This window comes from Aquarana catesbeiana, linkage group LG08 (assembly GCF_042186555.1).
Source record: "Aquarana catesbeiana isolate 2022-GZ linkage group LG08, ASM4218655v1, whole genome shotgun sequence".
Taxonomy (NCBI): Eukaryota; Metazoa; Chordata; class Amphibia; order Anura; family Ranidae; genus Aquarana; species Aquarana catesbeiana.
Genome location: NC_133331.1, coordinates 219,179,056 through 219,199,781, shown reverse-complemented (window position 1 = coordinate 219,199,781; position 20,726 = coordinate 219,179,056). Strand labels below are relative to the sequence as shown.

At 42.4% G+C, this 20,726-nt stretch overlaps 1 protein-coding gene across 2 annotated transcripts in view; it reads right to left on the bottom strand.

Annotated features, from left to right (window-relative positions):
• The window catches only part of NRG3 (neuregulin 3), a 1,498,269-nt gene that overhangs the window by 674,549 nt on the left and 802,994 nt on the right, over positions 1 to 20,726 (bottom strand). The gene's annotated exons all lie outside the window — the stretch shown is intronic.

Sequence of the window (20,726 nt, the reverse complement as noted above, 5' to 3'; positions counted from 1 at the left end):
TACCTGCACCTTGTATTTTCAAGCTGCAGAGCTTCGTATTGATCATGTAGTTTCATGGTGTCATTTGTTGCGCTGTATGCACAGCCTATAGTAGAATAAATCTGCACATTCTGGTATCAGCAGTTTCTGTCTGTGTTCAAACATGAGACATGCAGTATGACACAGTGCAGGTTAATGAATGACCTTTGTCTTTAATCTAAGAACTGACATTTCTTTGGAAAAACCTGCACCTCCCACAATGCCTGGATCTCTCATTCTAATGCTCTGCAGGTGAGAACTAAATAGTAATTCGATCTGACACAGTCACAAGCAGGTAGAGCAATTAACAGAGAGCTCAATATGCAGTCTTACAAGGTAAGGTAAACAAATGACAGAGGGAATAGAACTCCACTAATGCCTAGTTAAAACAACATTTAAAATGTTGGAAGGGACTATTACTTACATCCTTTCCTGGCTATCATGCTCACCCTCCTGATTTTAATACTTTCTGAGTAATTGACCATACACCTGTTTACACAACTGGTGTTCAAGTATTAAAATTGGCATGCATGTCTTTAGTCAATAAATAAGGAGGTACTAAAGCCAAAGGCATCCAGACATCTAACACAATATACTACAGAGATATGTCAACAATGAGAGCACCATACTGTGAGTAGAAGAGAAAGTCCGGACAGCCGCACACAAGGAAAATATAATCCAACAAAATTTTTTATTGTAAAATCAGGATAAAATCATATACAAGACTTGTGCTGAATGAGAGCACCATAGTTACTTAGTAGGCGAGGTTGAAAAAAGACACAAGTCCATCAAGTCCAACCTATGTGTGTGATTTTATGTCAGTATTACATTGTATGCTCCCTGATGCTCCCTGCTGAAACCACTGCCTGAGGAAGAGAATTCCACATCCTTCGCCACATGAATTCAATACCTTTGACATCTCCGCATCCTTTTTAACCAGATGTCCTTCCTTGTTCATTATGGGGCCAATATGGTCTGCCCTCCCTTTTTTCTGTTTACATACTTAAAGAATTTCTTGGGATTTTTTTTTGGTCTCCTCTGCTTTTGTGTTCTATCTTAGCCAACCTAATTGCACCCTTACATTTCTTGTTGCATTTTTTATAAAGTCTGAATGCTGATGATGATCCCTCAACCTTGTATTTTTTGAAGGCCTTCTCCTTTGCTTTTATATGCATTTTTACATTGGAGTTAAGCCATCCAGGACTTTTGTTCGCTCTTTTAAATGTATTACCCAATGGGATGCATTGGCTAATGCCCTTATTTAATATGCTCTTAAAGCAAACCCATCTCTCCTCTGTGTTCTTTTTCCCTAAGATTTTATACCAATTTATGCCTTCTAACAAGGTTAGTAGTTTAGGGACGTTGGCTCTTTTGAAATTCAGTGTCTTTGTATTCCCCTTATGTTTCTTATTTGTGTGATTTATACTGAAGCCAAATGACCTGTGATCACTGTTTCCTAAATTGCTCCGTATTTCCACATCCGTGATCAGATCTGTATTGTTGGTAATCATTAGATCCAGTAACCCTTTATTTCTAGTTGGTGTGTCTACCATCAGTAAAGAACCCTCTATGCAGTTTAAGGTTAAACCGCTTTTCTTCTAACTTTGGTAAATGGCCACGTGTCTTATTAAATTCCCTTTCACTGAAAAGTGTTATCCCTATTGTGGGGTCACCAGTACGGTATCTGTATATTGAAATCATATCCCCTCTCAAGCTTCTCTTCTCCAGAGAGAATAAGTTCAGTGCTCGTAACCTTTCCTCATAACTAATGTCCTCCAGTCCCATTATTCATTTTGTTGCCCTTCTCTGGACTATCTCCAGTTCCAGCACACCATATTTTCAAAGCACAGATTTCTTCTAACAAAAATTACTATTAATGCCATTAATGCAATTAAGACATCAAAATTGGACAAGGGACAGTAAAATATTTGGTGAATGTACAGACAATCTCTTTATTTTTATCTCTGTAGTATATTGTACTGAGCAAAACTTGCCTTGCTTAAGATCAATGTGTAAAAAATCTATAGGTGTAAGGTGGAAGCTTGAGACAAAATAGTGATATGTTATGCTTTAATTACACATGCATGTCTACTGTGTTTGTTTATGGAAAACCAAGCATATAAAACTAAGCAAATACAATATTACAATAGATCATTAAAGTCTCTATACCCTTATACAATTAATTTCACCTGATTAAGAGGTATTATTCATTCTACCTGTATATAGGTATAATTGTGTCTGCATGTTATATCTGAAAATATAAACAATCAGATTTGAAAGTAGAAATGTCTGAAATTTTAAAGGATTGGCCAATCACATTTCATCATAAAGCTTTTCATTTTTTGCAAAACATGTAATGAAAAAGACGTTATGAGAAATGATAAAGTGCTTCCACTACAGCCAAATATTGTCAGCACTGGCTTGCAAATGAGCATTCTGCACATAATCTCTTCCTACCCAATAATCTACATAAATCAGACGCCTTATCATTTCATAGTATTGGCTTGCATCCCTCTTTGTTGACAGATTCAAAATTTAACATTTGACTTTTTCAGCTCTTGGCTTAATGTGTTTTAATCACTTTCAAACCTGTCCCTAAAAGTGTGCCCAGGGGCTTCTTTTTCTGCCCCGATTGCTAATATAAATTATATGAAGGCATATGATCATATTTTATAAAGGATCAGACTTTGACTTTGTCAGTAGCAAAAGGCATTTTAACATTTAATATTTATTTTAAATTGAAATCACAGGAAATTAATGCAAGGGCTATAATTACTTAAAGTGAACTTGTGCCGGTTACCCATTCTAACAGGCAGTAAAACCCTTTAAATAAAATCCCCTTTTACCTCTGAACTATAAGTTTTGTAGAGAAATGCATCTTCAAATTTACAACAAAGGCAAATGTATCTTTGAACCCTTGCAGCTTACTAGCGCTCTAATGTAAACACTCTGGGGTATATTTATAAAGCAGTAAAGATCTGCGAACCAAGCCTAAATTTACCAAACATTCACTAAAGGTGTATCTTTTTGGTGCATGTATTTAAAATTTCAGCAACTGATTCAACTACAGTGAAAATTTGGTAAAAGACACATTCACTGTTTTATGAATGTGACATAAAACACGGCTACAGTGTGGTCTCACATTTCTGGGAGGGTGTCTATTGATGTCCTCCTGTGATCTTCTTGCGCGCCTCCTGCAGTGCACATCAGCAGGGATCTGTGATCTCCAGTAAGCAGCAATCCACACAGGGGGCACCTACACTGATAATCAGGGCACTGATTATCAGTGTCATGATGATCAGTGCTGCCACAACAGTACTCATCACTGCTGCCTTTCCCCATCAGTGCTGCCTGTCAGTGCCCATCAGTGATGCCTATCATTAGTGCCCATCAGTACCACCTATCAGTGCCTCCTATCAGTGCTCATCAGTTCCACAAATCAGTGCCCATCATTGCTGCCTGTCAGTGCCCACCAGTGCTGCCTATCAGTGCCCATCAGTGCCTCCTCATCAGTGCTCACCAGTGCCACCTCATCAGTGAAGCCTATTAGTGCCAATTAGTGCAGTCTCATCAGCACACAAGAAGGAGAAAATTTTATACCAGAAAATGAGAAAAAAGTATTTTTTTCAAAATGTTCGTTTGTTTAGCAAAAAAATAAAAAACCCAGTGGACGATTAAATACCACCAACAGAAAGCTCTATCCGTTGAAATTTTTTTTATAAAAGTGTTGTTTCGGCACAGTGTTGCACAATTGTCATTCAAAGTGCAATAACACTGAAAGCTTAAAATTAGCCTGGGCTGGAAGGGGGTGAAAGTGCTCAGTAGGCAAGTGGTTAAATGATAAAAGTAACAGCAACAGGTTCACTTAAAAGCTGGCTTACCAGGATGTAGTACCTATATTACTTTCACTCCTACACTGCTACATTTACATCCAGAAGTTAAAAGAGACACTTGCCATTTTTTGGTTTGGGGCATGTGATTTACTCCACTTCAGCTTAATGATTGACCAATTAATGTCAAATACGATGGAGAGACAGTCCTAGACCCAGTGTGAGCTCTACTAAATATTAGATCAGCTTACAAAGAAAATCTTTTCCTCCTTCCCTCTGATAATTGAAGTGCACTGGAGCAAAGAGAAGGTCAATATGCTGTGCTGCAGGGGCTGGGTTTCAAGTAAACCTGTTCCTTTGCCCTGCTCATGTGTCTAGATCTTGTGGTGAAACTACAAATCCCATAAGACATTAACCACTTCAGCCCCGGAAGGATTTGCCCCCTTCCTGACCAGGCCATTTTTTGTGATATGGCACTGCGTCGCTTTAACTGACAATTGCACAGTCATGCGACATTGTACCCAAACAAAATGTATGTCCTTTTTTCCCCACAAATCGAGCTTTCTTTTGGTGGTATTTGATCACCTCTGCGATTTTTATTTTTTGCGCTATAAACAAAAAAAGACAGACAATTTTGAAAAAAAAACACAACATTTTGTACTTTTTGCTATAATAAATATTCAAAAACAAATAAAAAAAAACACATTTCTTCATCAGTTTAGGCCGGAAGGGAAGGGGTTTACACTAGGGGTGATCAAGGGGTTAAATGTGTTCCCTCACTATGTGTTCTAACTGTGGGAGGATGGGAGTGACTAGAGGAGGAGACAGATCGCGTGTTCCTACTTAGTAGGAACACGCGATCTGTCTCCTCTCCCCTGACAGAACCTGGATTTGTGTGTTTACACACACATCCCCGTTCTCGTTCTGTCGCGGCAGGTTGGCATGGCTGCGCAAATCGGCGTAGGTATACGTTGGCTCTTTAAGATGCTATTGCAGGCACGCGCCTCCGATGGCACGCACGCACCTGCAATAGCATCTTAAAGAGCCAACGTATAACTACTCCGATTTGCGCAGCCATGCCAACCTGCCGCAGTATAACTGCAGCGGCTGGTCGACTAGCGGTTAAAAGAATCTGACAGCCAAAGGCATGACTCCCAGAGGCAAAGGCATTATGGGATATGTAGTTTCACCATGGTTGAAGTGTCAAGGTTTTCTACCCTTGCGCTAGACCAGGGGTCTCCAAACTTTCTAAACAAAGGGCCGGTTGATTGTTCTTCAGACTTTAGGTAGACTGTGGTCAGTGGGAGTGCAGATTTTCCTGGCATCAGTGGAAGTAAACATCACCACATTTGGTATTAGAGGAAGCAATAGTGCCCCATTATTGGTATCATAGGGAGGAATAGTGCCTCATGATTGGTGTCGGTGGGAGAAATGGTACCCCATTGTTGGTGTCAGATGTCAGAATGGTGTCTCATATCAGTTGGAGGGATATTGCCCCAAGGGCCATATAAAGGCAAGCAAAGGGCTGCATCCGGCCTCCCGGCCACAGTTTGGAGACCACTGCTCTAGACTATGGGTATTAAAGTTTTTTACATATCCCTTACAAGCAGAAAAAGCGTTTTAAAACAAGCCACCCCGAAGTTCTCTATCAGCTTGTACCAATAAGTAATTAAGATTCAAAGACCCCAAAAAATTACAACAGAGGGGTTGATGTACTAAAGACAAATACTGCTCAATTTGCACCCTTACACATCCCCCTTTCCTCTGCTTTCCTTTTGCTGTTGCTTGTCTTGGAAAAGTGCTCACAGCTGAGACAAGCGGCAACTGTCATCTCCTTCTTACATGTGGTCTGCTCTGCTCTGGCAGGAAGGGAAGGGGGCAGGCAGAGTCTCAAAAGTAGAGTAAGGTTTTGCTTACTCTGGTGCTCTAGGATTTAGTTGCAGCGTGGTGTATGCGTGGTTTCCATGCATTTTACCTGCATTTTTCCGTGCCATTAGGTTTTGTGTTTTTTCCACATTTTCTGAAACTGCACCAAAGATGCGGCATGCAGGACTTTTGGTGCGCTTTTAGAAAACGTGTCAAAAACATGCAACCTAGTAGAAATCAATGGAATTGCGGTTAAAATAGTGGGTAAAAAACATGGAAACCATGCATACACCCATACTGTGGCCAAAATGCAGCACACCAGTGTGAACATGGCCTTAGAAAGCACCAGAACTGTAAAATAAAAATGATGATAGATCTTCTTTAACTTTTTACACTATTTGGGTATAGCAATAGAATTGTCAGCTTCAGTAGCTATTATGTTATCCGATCCAGCTGCTAATGATCCTGGCACAACAGCAGTGCAGGTATACACTGTAGTCAGCTACAGCAACAACTCTGTAGTTAGTTACAAATCACTAGACAAAATAAGCAGAGAGATTATTAGCTTCTACAAATTGCTGCAGCAAAACATGACAGTTTAGAAACACCTGAATCTAATGCAGCATACACATGGTCGGACTTTTCGACCGGACTGGTCCGACAGACCGAATCCGGCAGACAATCCGACCGTGTGTGGACTCCATCGGACCTGCAGCGGATTTTTTCGGTCAAAAATCTGACGGACTTTAGATTTGGAACATGTTTCAAATTTGTCCGATGGACTCGAGTCCGGTGGAAAAATTCGCTCATCTGTATGCTAGTCGGACGGATGAAAACCCACGCTAGGGCAGCTATTGGCTACTGGCTATCAACTTCCTTATTTTAGTCCGGTCGTACGTCATCACGTACAAATCCGTCAGACTTTGGTGTGATCGTGTGTAGGCAAGTCCGTTCGTTCAAAAGTCCATCGGAAGTCCGTCAAAAGTCCATTGAAAGTCTGTCGGAAAGTCCGTCGGACTAGTCCGGTCCAAAAGTTCGCCCATGTGTACACAGCATAAGGGAAAGGAGCTGTGATTTAGTGCCTTTGTTTTGAATTTTGACGTTGAATTTCTTAAAGCAGAGTTCCACCCAAAAATGAAACTTCAGCTTTTCGGAATCCTTGTCCCTCTGCTGTCACATTTGGCACCTTTCGGGGGGAGCAGATACCTGTATAATCCAGGTATTTGCTCCCACTTCCGGGCATAGATAGCCGCAGTATCCGCAGATATCTATGCCATATCCGGAGCCTCCTCTGTCCCCCCCCCTGCTGTCTTCTGGGAGACAAACAGGTCCCAGAAGACAGCAGGGACCAGTGGGATCATGCAGCATGACTTGCTCATGCTCAGTAGGGAACCAGACTGTGAAGCCGCAAGGCTTCACTTCCTAATTCCCTTACCGAAGATGGCGATGCCTCCACCTGAGAGCTGAGGGACAGATTGGCTTTGGGTGCCAACATCGCAGGTGCCCTGGACAGGTAAGTGTCCATATTTTAAAAGTCAGCAGCTGCAGTATTTGTAGCTGCTAACTTAAAAAAAAAATGGTGGAACTCCGCTTTAACAGTGCATATAGCTATAAAAAAAATGGAAAACAAGGCCTCCTTCCACTCTCTCAGCGCTCCGGAGCTAAAATGTTATTACCAACACACTAATACATAAAATTCACCTATATTTCATTAAACAGCCGCTGCTTAAACATAAAACTTTATATCAGCAAATAGTATCAAGTACACAGGTACTCCTATAAGTACTAGTATATATACTAGAGCAGCGCTATTGTCACTTCGCCGTATGACAAGCTTTCATATGTTTATAAACACATTAGGAAATATAGATGACAGGTGGTGATGAGAAAAAGTCCAAAAGACACAGGATGTGTATACTAGTACTTATAGGAGTACCTGTGGACTTTTGCTGATGCAACTATTTGCTGATATAATGCATATAGCTACAGAGGTGAACGAGGGCTTGTGTTAAAGTGATTTTAACAATTTTTCAGAAAATGTAAATACTTTAATGTGCCTAGTCTAGTCACAGATATAGATTATGGGGGAGATTTACTAAAACTGGTGCACACAGAATTTGGTGCAGCTGTGCATAGTAACCGGTAAGCCTATAACTTCAGCTTGCTCAATTAAGCTTTGACAATAAGCTCTGGTTCACAGTGCTGCAGCTTGTCATGCGACTTGAGAGCTCAAAGTCACATGACAAGTCACGCCCCATTAACGGCAATGGAACCGTTCTTGTTTTAGAAAAAAGTTCCTGAACTACTTTTGGTATGACTTGCATTGACTTCTGTTAAAGAAGTCGTATGCAAGCCGTGAGGAAGTCACACAGGGATGTCGGATTCAAAGTCGCGGCAGTGTGAACCCAGGCTCAAACCTAGAAGCTGATTGGTTACCATGCACTGCTGCACCATGTTCTGTGTGGACCAGCTTTAGTAAACCTCCCCTATGTATTTAACCACTTGCCACCCACCATATAGCAAAATGACGCGACAAAGTGGTTTCAATAACCTGACCAAACGTCATATGACATCTTCAGGATATTGAGCTGCTGCATGCCCGCTGGTCAGTCTGACACCCCGCAACACCAATCTAGGTAAAGAGTCTCTGATGGCTGATCACAGTGTAAACAGGAAGAGCCGGTGATTGGCTTTTCCTCACTCGTGTCTGTCAGACGCCTGTAGAGGAGAGCCGATCGGCTGCTCCTCTGACAGGGGGTTCTGTGCTGATTGATTATCAGCGTAGCCCCCCGAGGATACCCACACTGGACCACCAGGGATGCCACTAGGACCACCAGGGATGTCACCACCAGGTATGCCACCCTAGACCACCAGGGATGCCAATCAGTGCCTACAATGGATGCCAATCAGTACCCACAATGGATCCCAATCAGTGGCCACATTGGGCATTATTGTTTGCCACTGATTGGCATTCATCACTGACATATATTACAGTACATCAGTGCCACCTATCAGTGCCCATCCATGCCTATCCGTGCCACCTATCATTGTCCATTCGTGCCACCCATCAGTGCCCATCCGTGCCGCCTATCAGTGCCCATCTATTCCACATATCAGTGCCACCTATCAGTGCCCATCAGTGCTGCCTATCAGTGCCCCATCAGTGCCGCATATTAGTGCCCATCATCAGTGCCCATCAATGCCACCTCATCATTGCCAACTCATTGGTGCCACCTCATCGGTGCCCATCAGTGCCGCCTTATCAGTGCCCATCACTGCAGCCCCATCAGTGCCCATCAATGAAGGAGAAAACTTACTTATTTACAACGTTTTGTAAATTAAACAAAAAAAATAATTTTTTCAAATTTTTCGGTCTATTTTTTTATTTGTTTAGCAGAAAATAAAAATCACAGAGGTGATCAAATACCACCAAAAGAAAGCTCTATTTGTGGGAACAAAATGATATACATTTAGTTTTGGTACAGTGTAGCATGACCGCACAATTGTCATTCAAAATGCGACAGCGCTGAAAGATGAAAATTGGTCTATGCAGGATGGTGTATAAGTGGTCTGTATTGAAGTAGTTAAAGCTATTGCTTTAGTAAACAGCTGCAATTTATAATCTGTGATATGTCCACTGGAAAAAAGTGCTATATACTGCAGTTTATAGTCCTGAAATATTTTAAGCAGCAATGCCTAAACACTTGCTTGAAAATTAACCATGTCATTTCTAAAACTGCTGCTGTACACTCTACATTTACTTTTCCTGATTGCTGTAGTAAGTGCACATCAAATCATCAAGAACAGTGAACATGTCTTGATAAGAAAAAAAAATCAATAAATATGCAAATCATTCCTGCTTGGTAGATTAAGCACCTTGCATGCTTGGAATATTGATCAGGATATATGTATATGCATTGTGGTAGACACATTCCTCAAAAAGTGCATGATCTAATAAACCTTTGATGGACCTACATAGCAGTATGAGTGCCAAGTTTTGCTGAACTCACAAAAGAGAAAAGTTAATAATATTGAGTATGATCTTTAGAGAGAAGTTAGGTTGATCTATTTTGAAGCAGGGATGGAAAGTATACATATACAGCCATGCTTATTGTAATATATTCATTGTAAGATCACTGTACACATACAAGATGAACTGAACAATTTTTGATAGCAATGAGTAGCCTTTAATCACTAGTAAAGTGGACTTTTCAGCAACCTTAGAAATCTTCATGACACGATTCCTGACATATCATAGTGACAGAATAATTTTTCATAAAAGCTGTACCTTTTATCATCAAAAAAGCCCTTGAACTTTATTAAAGTGACTATGCCAGTGCTGAGATGATGCATTTAGCTTTTTGGAAACATCTCTTCAGTCTCCTCTCCTTTGTGAAAAGCTTGCACCACTGTAACTATGTAGCAAGACAAGGTAAGAGAGGGACTGATATGCACCAGCTTTTTCTTAATGAGGCCAAAGATTGCACAGGTAACAGGATTTTCAGTCCAGGAAATAGATGCTGGCATTAGATAATGTCTGAAAACAAAATGGCGCTGTCCTTTAGGAAAGAACAGCAGATGGAGGCAGTACTGAGATCTCTGTGAGAGGTAATAAATATTTATGTTACATCTACATATTACATACAATCAAGCATATCACAGAAATTCTACACTCTCTTCTGCAGGCGTGATGATGTCACGGTGACATCATCACGCCCGCAGGAGAGAACGGAGAATTTCTGTGGTATGTTGGATTTTTTTTAATATTTGTGAGTACCTATTCTCTTTAAATAAATTGGTGTCTGTAAGACTATGCTATGGAGCTCAGGGGAATTTCAGATCCATCCATCCATCAAGTAGTAACTGTTACGTGCTGTTAGACCAAGTAAGGAGCTTGGTGTGTAGGTGGAGAAGCAATGGATGACCTGTTTGCCCGGAGGATTCAGATATCTTTTGAAGAATGGCGTTACTCACATACTGCTAGATTATGCCTTATCAATAATTTTTTGTCACTTATGTACATGAAGCACTGTGATTTATATATATTAAAAAGGAGGTGATTAGAGATGACTATGTGGCTTATATTGTAACAAGATTGTTACACAAATACTGAATTTATCATTTAAAGAGACAGTGCAACACAGTTTGCTTATATAGGTTTACCATTATTTATGTCCAAATAAAATGGATTTGATAGCGCAGCATTTTGTTTTTTGTTTTTTTTGGTTTGGGTGTTCATATTTCATACTGTGCAGTCAATTAGCATGAGAAATAAAAATTTTAAAAAAACATTGTAACAGTAGGTCCACTTTAAGTCTTTGACATAATTATATATTTTTAAGTGTTTCTCTTGTTTTGTCCACTACATAAAAATACAGTGAAAGATGGTGAAAAATATGTCACAATGTTTCACTTGCTAATGCTTGCTCCCATAAGTGCAGATAATGAATATTCATTCTCTTCCCATTTTATATATTCCTTTACCTATTTTAATATAGTTTTCACATTGACCGTCAATTTAAAAGTATAAAAAATTATAACTACCAGAAGAAACATAATTTTTCTAACAACTTTCATGCTTTTTTTTCTGCTGATCTTTAAATTATTTCATAGGCAAGTGGACTACATTTCCATTCGTTGCCAAGGATGTGGTTATTTATCACAGATAGTAAATGTGTCATTGTAAATGTGTCATCATCTGATAACTAAGCTCCTTGCAGATAATTGTACCAAAAATGCAGAGGCTAAGAGGTTAATTTGCTAAAGGCCAAAAGGTTGTTCACTTTGCAAGGGTATGTTAACTTTGTAAGGGTATTTCCCTTCACTTAGTCAATGTGGTGCATATACAATTTGCAATATGCAAAAAAAAAAAAACGAAACAAAAAAAACTGTATTTTTTGCTAGTGCATGATTAGACAGATTTACTTATTTCACTGAGCTTCCTTAGCAAAGTGAAAATTCCCTTCCAAAGTGAATAGCCTATTTTCCTTTAGCATTAACCTGTATGAGATGGTTTACATAAACATTAAACCCTTTAACCACTTGCTTACTGGGCACTTAAACCCCCCTCCTGCCCAGACCAATTTTTAGCTGTCACACTTTGATTGACAATTACGCAGTAATGCTACACTGTACTCAATTGAAATTTTTATCATTTTTTCACACAAATGAAGTTTTCTTTTGGTGGTATTCAATCACCACTTGGGTTTTTATTTTTTGCTAACTAAACAAAAAAAGACAGAAATTAAAAAAAAAAAAAAAAACATGTTTCATAGTTTGTTATAAAATTTTGCAAACAGGTCATTCTCCTTCATTGATATTCGCTGATGAGGCTGCACTGATGGGCTGCACTGATGGGCACTGATAGGCACAGATAAGGCGACACTGATAGGCACAGATAAGGCGACACTGATAGGCACTGATAAGACGGCACTGATGGGCACTGATAAGAAGGCCCTGATGGGTGGCACTGATGGTTGGCACTGATTGGTGGCACTGATAGATGTCACTGATGGGCACTGATAGGTGGCACTGATGGGCACTGATGTGCACTGGTAGGTGGCACTGATGGGCACTGGTCGGTGGTTTTGATAGGCAGCATTGGTGATGAGGCACTGAATGGTGGCACTGATAGGTGACACTGTGGGCACTGATAGGTGACACTGTGGGCACTGGTAGGTGGCGCTGGTGGGCACTGGTAGGTGGCACAGGTGGACACAGAAGCCTCTGCAGAGGCGCTCCACGATCAGGACCAATGTCCCTCTCACAGCCGCCAGTGATCGGCTACCGGCGTGAGGAGAAAAAATAGCCGATTACCGGGTCTGTTTACATCACATGATCATCTTTCATTGGCTGACAGCTGATCACGTGGTAAGAGGTCGGGTCTCATAGACTCGCTGATCACAGAGCTCGCCACGTGCACCCTGCAGGGGGTACGCAGGCCCCTCAAGCAAGGAAGGATGTCCAAGGACACCCTCCCGGCAAATTAGGTCTGCGCGGTAGCCGTTTTTCGGCTATAGAGCGGACGGGAGGTAGTTAAAGTGGTTTTAAACCCTTACATAAACACCCACTAGCCTCAGGTGATACACATTATCCAACATAAGTTGTACCTATTTATCTGCTGCCCCCTGCAGGTAGGGGACAGGGATTTGACATCACACACAGTACAGCATACAGAAGGGAGCTGAGTGTAATCTGAGGTTTGAGTGAGGGAATGAATACAGCCCCCTCTTCACAGTCTCATAGGGAAATTTTTATAGCTAAGGCTGCCAATCACCTGCTGTGTGCTGGGGGGAGGTCACCTCCCTGGATTGCTTGCTGTCAAGGTAGACTGTCAGAAGTGACTCATTCAGACAGCAGAGGATAGCAGATAGGAGAGAACATACAAATTACACTAGCTGCTTTAGATTGAGGCAAGCACACTTCGTAAGGATACACTTTGTTCATTTTTATTTTCAGTGGTTAAAAATAGTGGTGGGCGAATGGTTTGGGTTGAGCAAAAGTTCGGCCTAAACATTGCCTGTTCGCCCCTTTTGGCGAACACCCGAATTTGCCCTCGGTGGGTGTTCGCCCACCGAGCACCCCACAATGCACTGTGCACTGCACAGTGCATTTTGGGACCCTAAGCGGATGAAGTCTTGCACCTGACCACTGGTCAGGTGCAAAGCTTTGTCAATTAGGGCACAGAGCACTGTCAAAGCCCTGATTGGACAAACTGATGATGACTTTGTCCAATCACGGCTCAGTGCTCATAGTCCCACACCACACTATAAAAGGATATTCCCATAGGAAGCTTTTGCAGTGTGTTGTTAAAGTGGAGATAGATAAAGCAGGGCTAAGTTTGCTACTAGGGAGTTAGTGTGTTTACTTATTGTGACTCTGAGTGTAGAGTGTTAGTGTAGTGATAGTGTGAGTACATAATATTTAATGCTGTATACAATGCTGTACACTCCTTTTTTTTGTTTCTTTTTTTTAGTTGTTGCATGTTTTTTTTTTGTTTGTTTGTTTTGGGGGGGTCTTTTTTTTCTCTTAGACCCCTGCCTCCCCCCTTTTTTTGGAAATTGTCAGCTGTGGTCTTTTTGCGGCGTTTCCTATTTTTAATTTTTTACATTTTCTTATAGATTTAACATTTGTGTCAGCATTAGTCCTCTATTTAAAGAGCACCAAACACAACTTTTCATTTAATAAAGTGCATCCAATCACACCTTTCCCAGTTTCTATTAAATTTGAGTAATAAGCCCCCCCATCATGTCTGGGAGGCCAACACAGAGAGGCAAATGTTTCCATGTTTGCATCTGTTTCAACAGGCAAAGGTGGACGTGGTTGATTCTGAGGTTGAGGAAGGGAGTAACATGAGCTTACAGAGAGGGGAGAACACTGATAAACCTCAAATTGGCAGTAATGTTCCCCCAGCCGCAGTGTATTGCCAAGTTGGCTCCAGTAATGAGGAAGATGGACTAGATGATAATGATAAGGTCACTGACGCTGTATCCCTCTCTCCGGGTTTCTGCCTCTTTCTCTCTGCACTCTTTTTTCCTTTTTCATCTCTTTTGTTCTCTTTCTTTTGTTTGCCATTATCTTCTCCATGGCCCTTGGTAGTAAGGGTTGTCTCTTTCAGTTTTGCATAGTTAGAGTTCCTGCCATATTTATGTAGCTCCAATTATGTAATGACTTTTGGAGGGATACAGTCTGAGATCACTTCGTTTTCCTTTATATGTGTCACAGACAGAGCCAGAACAGAGGCTGTTGGAGAGGACTGTATGCAAGCCTGTTGCCTTTTGATTATGGGCCCTGGATTTTCAATGGAACAATACTCTTTGTGAGGTGAATGAGAAATCCAGTCTGAACTGTATTAATCGGACTCAGTCATGTATATATTGTATGGGGACTCCTTACTGTATATTTGTGTCCCTGAAGAGGGAGGGGGGATTCCTCCAGCAGCCCCCTGCTGATAATACTGATTCATTCTGTTGGGACACATCCTGTGAGGAGATGCTGGTGTTATCAACATGTGTTTATGTTAATTGAGAGAGCTGATCACATTAGCCACCAGCACTGGCTAATAGACGAATGGTCTAGGCTGAGGAGGGGGGAGATTGTTGTTTGTATTGTTAATTGTATTAATGTGTGAAGCTCGGTGCCCACAAGACTGTCATCTGGTCTGGGTACATTTTGTAGTAAATTAGGTCATGTTAATTAGGTTAGCTTTGAGTCATCCCTGCTGTATAAATGTCTGTGAGATTTCAAAATAAAGTTAGTTCTGATGTACTCCAAGACTGGTGTTGTCTAGTTCTTGGGGTTCCTATAGCCAGATCCATTGGACTCGTGTTCCAGAACTTAGGAAGCGGTATATGACGGAAGCACTCAAGCGGAGTGTGGGGCGTTCCGTGACATTGGTGGCAAGCAGCGGGAAAGCTTCCTGAAGTCTGAAGTCTGGGACATCCAAACCTTCAACTGGATCCAAGATCAGCATAGCAGACTTCAGTCACCCCAGCGGAGATATGGACCTGGCATCAGAATTCCCGGGGCTGCTGCGGATCATCCTTTCAACGTACACCAGGACTGTGTCTGAGGATGAATACCTGGAGCTCAGGCAGCTGATTCGGGTGGAGCTCTGGATTGCAGCCCTCCGTCTCGCTGGTATAAAACAGGGCAAGTGCTTTCCAACCCAAGAGCAACGGGCCAGTGACCAACGGGCATTGCGGATGGCATTCCTGGGAGAGCAGCCCCAGGAGCAATGGGTGACTGAGTTGGACAGGTTGGTCCAGCAGGAGATAGAGCTGGACAATCGATATTGGGCTCTGCAATGGCACGCAGAGGAGGGATATTTAGGGGAGACAACAGAATGCTCTCCGGAGGGATATGACTTTGGCGGCCCTGGATTGCTGTGGGAGAGCCTTACAGATCTTTTTATGTTTGGCGATGAAGGGGAACCTGACCTTGAGGACATGAGAGACTATAGAGAGTCTATGCTCGGTCTTGCAGGGGTCTCAGAGCTCAAACCTGATCTGGACCATTTGCTAAGGAAGGAACAGCATCTGGAAAGGGCATACAGGAAACTGCTAGAACAAGTTCAGCAGCATGCCAGAGAATCGGCAGTGGAAAATCCGGAGATTGCCGTCCCCAAACCTGAAGTGCTGACAACAGGGCAGAGCTCTGCTAACCTCTGTCCAGAAATGATAACATCTTCTGGGTTCCATGGACAGGAGATGGTGAACCCCTATTCCCCGACATCAGTTGCAGAGACATGGGATTTGATAGACTTTTCTGCTGAGGAAGAACAACCTGATGAGCCTCCAGCAGAAGAGCTGCTATCAGGGCCAAAGTTCACTGTGTTCTGCCCAGCACCAACAGTGGCTTCGGCCTTCCTGAGAGAAGAGGTAGTCGGCCTTTCTCCCACAACACTGACAGGAACATGTGATTTTCTGCCAGCAGCATCTATGGAGTTTAAACAAACTTCTCCAGCTGAAGATCTGGTAACTGAACAGAGGGTCCAAGACCTCTGTCCCACACTTTTACCACTTCCAGAGACTGGGGATTTAATAGACATTTCTGTAGAGGAGGAACCACCTAGCAAACCCCCAGCAGAAGTGCTGGCAACCGGACAGAGGGTCCAAGACCTCTGCCCCACACCTGCAGCAATTGTGGAGGCTCAGGGTAAGAAGATGGCAATCACTTCCCAGCAGCAGATACAGGGGGAGAAGGGAGAGGAGGTGTGTGTTGTCCCTCCCCAACAGTTGGCCAGGGTGGAGGAAGTGGGCTTTCCTCCCCAGCAAAGATCCGTGTACCTGGGAGACAGTACCATCGACATGTCGTCCCAGCAGCCAGATGAGGGAATGGAAAAGGAAGCAGCCGGCTCACCTCCCCAATGGCAGCTACACAGTTTGGGAGTGGAGGAAGCCAGCTGCCTGCCCCAACAGTTAGCCGGAACAGATGGTGTGGGGTTTCCAGCAGAAGGGCTGGCAACAGGGCCGAGGACTGCTGGACTCTGCCCTCAACTAACAGAGGATGGATTTCCTGTGAAGGTGGATGGGACTTCAGTCTCCACCTGTATACCCCAGGGATGCTGGGCAGTGGGCCCAGATCCCCAACAGCATGACAGAGTGAGCCCAGTCACCCTGTCTTCTCTCCAGCGGCAGAAAGGATTCCAGGGAGAAGGGCCAGTCCGGGCCTCTCCCCAGCGGCAGATATGTTCTCTGAGAGAGGCAGAGGATGGCTGGGTGAGTAATGCACTGTTTGGGATAATTTGTTTGGGGTACTGTGTGGGTACAGGCAGTAGAGGACTGGAACTATGGACTAACTTCGGAGTCAACCCGTCTGGGGTCTCCTCCTGTGTTAGTCTCCTGCCGAAAGGGGAGAAATGTCACAGACAGAGCCAGAACAGAGGCTGTTGGAGAGGACTGTATGCAAGCCTGTTGCCTTTTGATTATGGGCCCTGGATTTTCAATGGAACAATACTCTTTGTGAGGTGAATGAGAAATCCAGTCTGAACTGTATTAATCGGACTCAGTCATGTATATATTGTATGGGGACTCCTTACTGTATATTTGTGTCCCTGAAGAGGGAGGGGGGATTCCTCCAGCAGCCCCCTGCTGATAATACTGATTCATTCTGTTGGGACACATCCTGTGAGGAGATGCTGGTGTTATCAACATGTGTTTATGTTAATTGAGAGAGCTGATCACATTAGCCACCAGCACTGGCTAATAGACGAATGGTCTAGGCTGAGGAGGGGGGAGATTGTTGTTTGTATTGTTAATTGTATTAATGTGTGAAGCTCGGTGCCCACAAGACTGTCATCTGGTCTGGGTACATTTTGTAGTAAATTAGGTCATGTTAATTAGGTTAGCTTTGAGTCATCCCTGCTGTATAAATGTCTGTGAGATTTCAAAATAAAGTTAGTTCTGATGTACTCCAAGACTGGTGTTGTCTAGTTCTTGGGGTTCCTATAGCCAGATCCATTGGACTCGTGTTCCAGAACTTAGGAAGCGGTATATGACGGAAGCACTCAAGCGGAGTGTGGGGCGTTCCGTGACAATATGGTTTTGAAATTTGAAGAATGTTTACTTTTTTGCTGTTTGTGAAAGCTTGTACCAGGGCTCTTTTAGTCATTTATAGAAATGACTAATGTGCATTTTCTCTCTGTCTCATTTAAAAGTTTCAATAAAAACCATTAAAAGTAAAAACTATCTTTAAAAAAAAAAATGTGCATTGAGACATGTCCCCCAGGGCAGTACCTGGGCCCCCATACTCTTCTTATGACCAATAACTTGCATATAAGCCTTCACAATGGGCACTTTTGAAGTTTCAAGTTCGGGTCCCGTAGACTTTAACAGGGTTCACGGTTCGGGTCCGAACTTTTGCGATGTTTGAGAGTTCTGTTGCGAACCAAAATGGGGAGTATTTGTTCCATTTCTAGTTTACAACCACTTTAATGGCAGAAGACTTCTCCACCGGGTCTTTCTTAATACCAGTTTTTAAACATTGCTTAAACTTGCTTTATTGGTTTCTGGGCTATTATACTGTTCCTCTGGCTTCAACAATTCGAGAGGCTGATGCAGAATAATTCTGAAAATGTAAATGTTTCTCTAACTTTCCGGATCTCACTGCTTGTTCCTGATCAGCCACTCTAAAATGATTTAGGACATAAGGTCAGCACAACAGCCAGACAACTAGAATTTTAAGAAATGGAAGCCTCCATAATTCCCTCATACAAGTCCTACTATAGGAAATTATTATCTGAGATTCCTAAATCATTGTTGTTTGGTTCAGGGAAGATAACACTTCAATATGGCCATATTAAAGTAAATTTAAAGCTGAAGTCTAGTAAAACAGATAAATAGACAATTAAAATACAGAGAAAAAGTTGTTTTACCTGCCAAAGGATTTTTTTTCCTATCCCATTCTGAGATTGACACAGCTCTGCCAAACAGCACAGCCCTGAATGGCAGGACAGAAGACCTGTATTTTGTCTTTTGCAAATAAGTAACACTTAAAGTGATACTAAAGTCAACATTTTTTTATAATAACAGACATTTTATACTTACCTGCTATGTGCAGTAGTATTACACAGAGTGGTCCTGATCACTTCTCTTCTGGGGTCCCCGTGGTGATCTTGGCTCCTCCTATTCTTTTAACAGACTACCATGGCCAGCCGCTGGCTATGGGGAGAGCGTCCCTGCGCTCCCAACCTGTGTGTCTATGCACCTGCACTCCATAGACTTACACAGCGGGATTTAGACCCACCCCCACTTCCTCCTCACTGCATCTGATTGACAGCAGCAAGAGCCAATGGCTCCACTGTTCACAGGTGCAATGCTCTGCAAGCTTGAATGCAAAAAAAAAAACATTTTTTATATCAAATGTGTAATATGCCTTTATGCCTCTTCCTTCTATGATATTATAATTATTATTATTATTATAATACACAATTTATATAGCGCCAACAGTTTACACAGCACTTTACAATGTAGAGGGGGGACAGCACAATTACAGTACAGTTCAATACAGAAGGGACAGGAGGGCCCTGCTCATAGATCTTACATTCTAAAGGGAGGGGATGGTGGAACAAAAGGTAATAGATGCAGGGAATTATTTGATGGAGGTGGCTCGGGGACAGTTGTTAGGTGGGTGTGAGATAGGCTTCCCTGAATAAGTGAGTTTTCAGGGATCTCCTAAAGGTGGACAGGTTAGAGGCTAATCGGATATACCGGGCAGGGAGTTCCGAAGCATGGGAGAGGCTCTGGAGAAGTCCTGAAGGCGAGCATGAGAGGAGGTAACAAGGGAGCTAGAGAGCAGGAGGTCCTGGGAGGAGCGGAGGGGACGATTTGGGCAATATCTGCAGATGAGGTTGGTGATGTAGCTGGGGGCGATGTTGTGGATGGCCTTGTATGTTGTGGTTAGCATTTTGAATTTTATATGGTGGGGTAGGGGAGGTTCTATAGAAAACTTGTATTCAAGTTTCTTTTTTTTATGATTTTTATATTATACGAGTATGTTGCCCATCAAGCACATTGCTTATGAAGACCATATGCCTGTCTCCATCATTTATAAGGAATAGTTACATTGGCCTGTGCCTACAGTGTGACAATTTGAAGAGATGGGTTGTTTTTACGTGATTACCTTGGCTGCTATCTTTCTTATGTAAACCAGCAAGTAGAAAACATTAATATTTCATCAGATGGAAATAGACTAATTTAGATCATATAAAATGCATGGAATGTACAGGCACAGAGATCTGTATTCTTGCAGGAAGGCATAGTAAAAATGGCAAATTTTGCTTGTGGGGATGTATCATTTAAATATGGCCTCAATCCTGTGCTTTGTTGATATTTATATTCAAATTCAATAAACCTGTGACCTGGACAAGGCACATGCTGTTCTCACCTCTTACAGAAGCTCACACTTTCAAAGGAATTGCTTTTTTTTCAAAAAAGCAAAGCTGTATATGTTTCCTTTTTACAACACTATGACTCACCAAGAAGTGACCAATCATACACAATGCAGATCTACGTTTCTTTAGAAGTACTCCTACCATTTGAGCAACAGTAGGTGACATAAAGTAGCATGTGTTTAACCATACTGCAATAGCCTGTCACTGGGTGCTGCATTCAGTGTATCTTTGTGTATGGAAATCCATAAATCTTTACTGTTCAGCCTGCCACCAACCTATGCGTAATTTTTTTCACACATCTCTGCCATACTGCATGCCCAGAGGATCACTATACTTTACTCATCTTTCAAACAAGAGTGTCACCTGCCTGGTTGTGCAGCAGTGGCAGCCCATCCATACAGGGCACAGGGCACCACCCCCCTAATACTTGTGCCCGGCTCCTAATCTACATTCAGGGTGCTGGATTTCAGTGTTTTTTTTTAGAAATACATCCACCCCACCCAGTTGTGTGACAATAGTATATTAATCTTTGTTATTTTCTTCCTGATTCTCCTCCCGGCCAATAAGGAAGCAGGTCCTGAGACCCATCACCCGATTGACTGAGAGGAGAAGTGATCCTA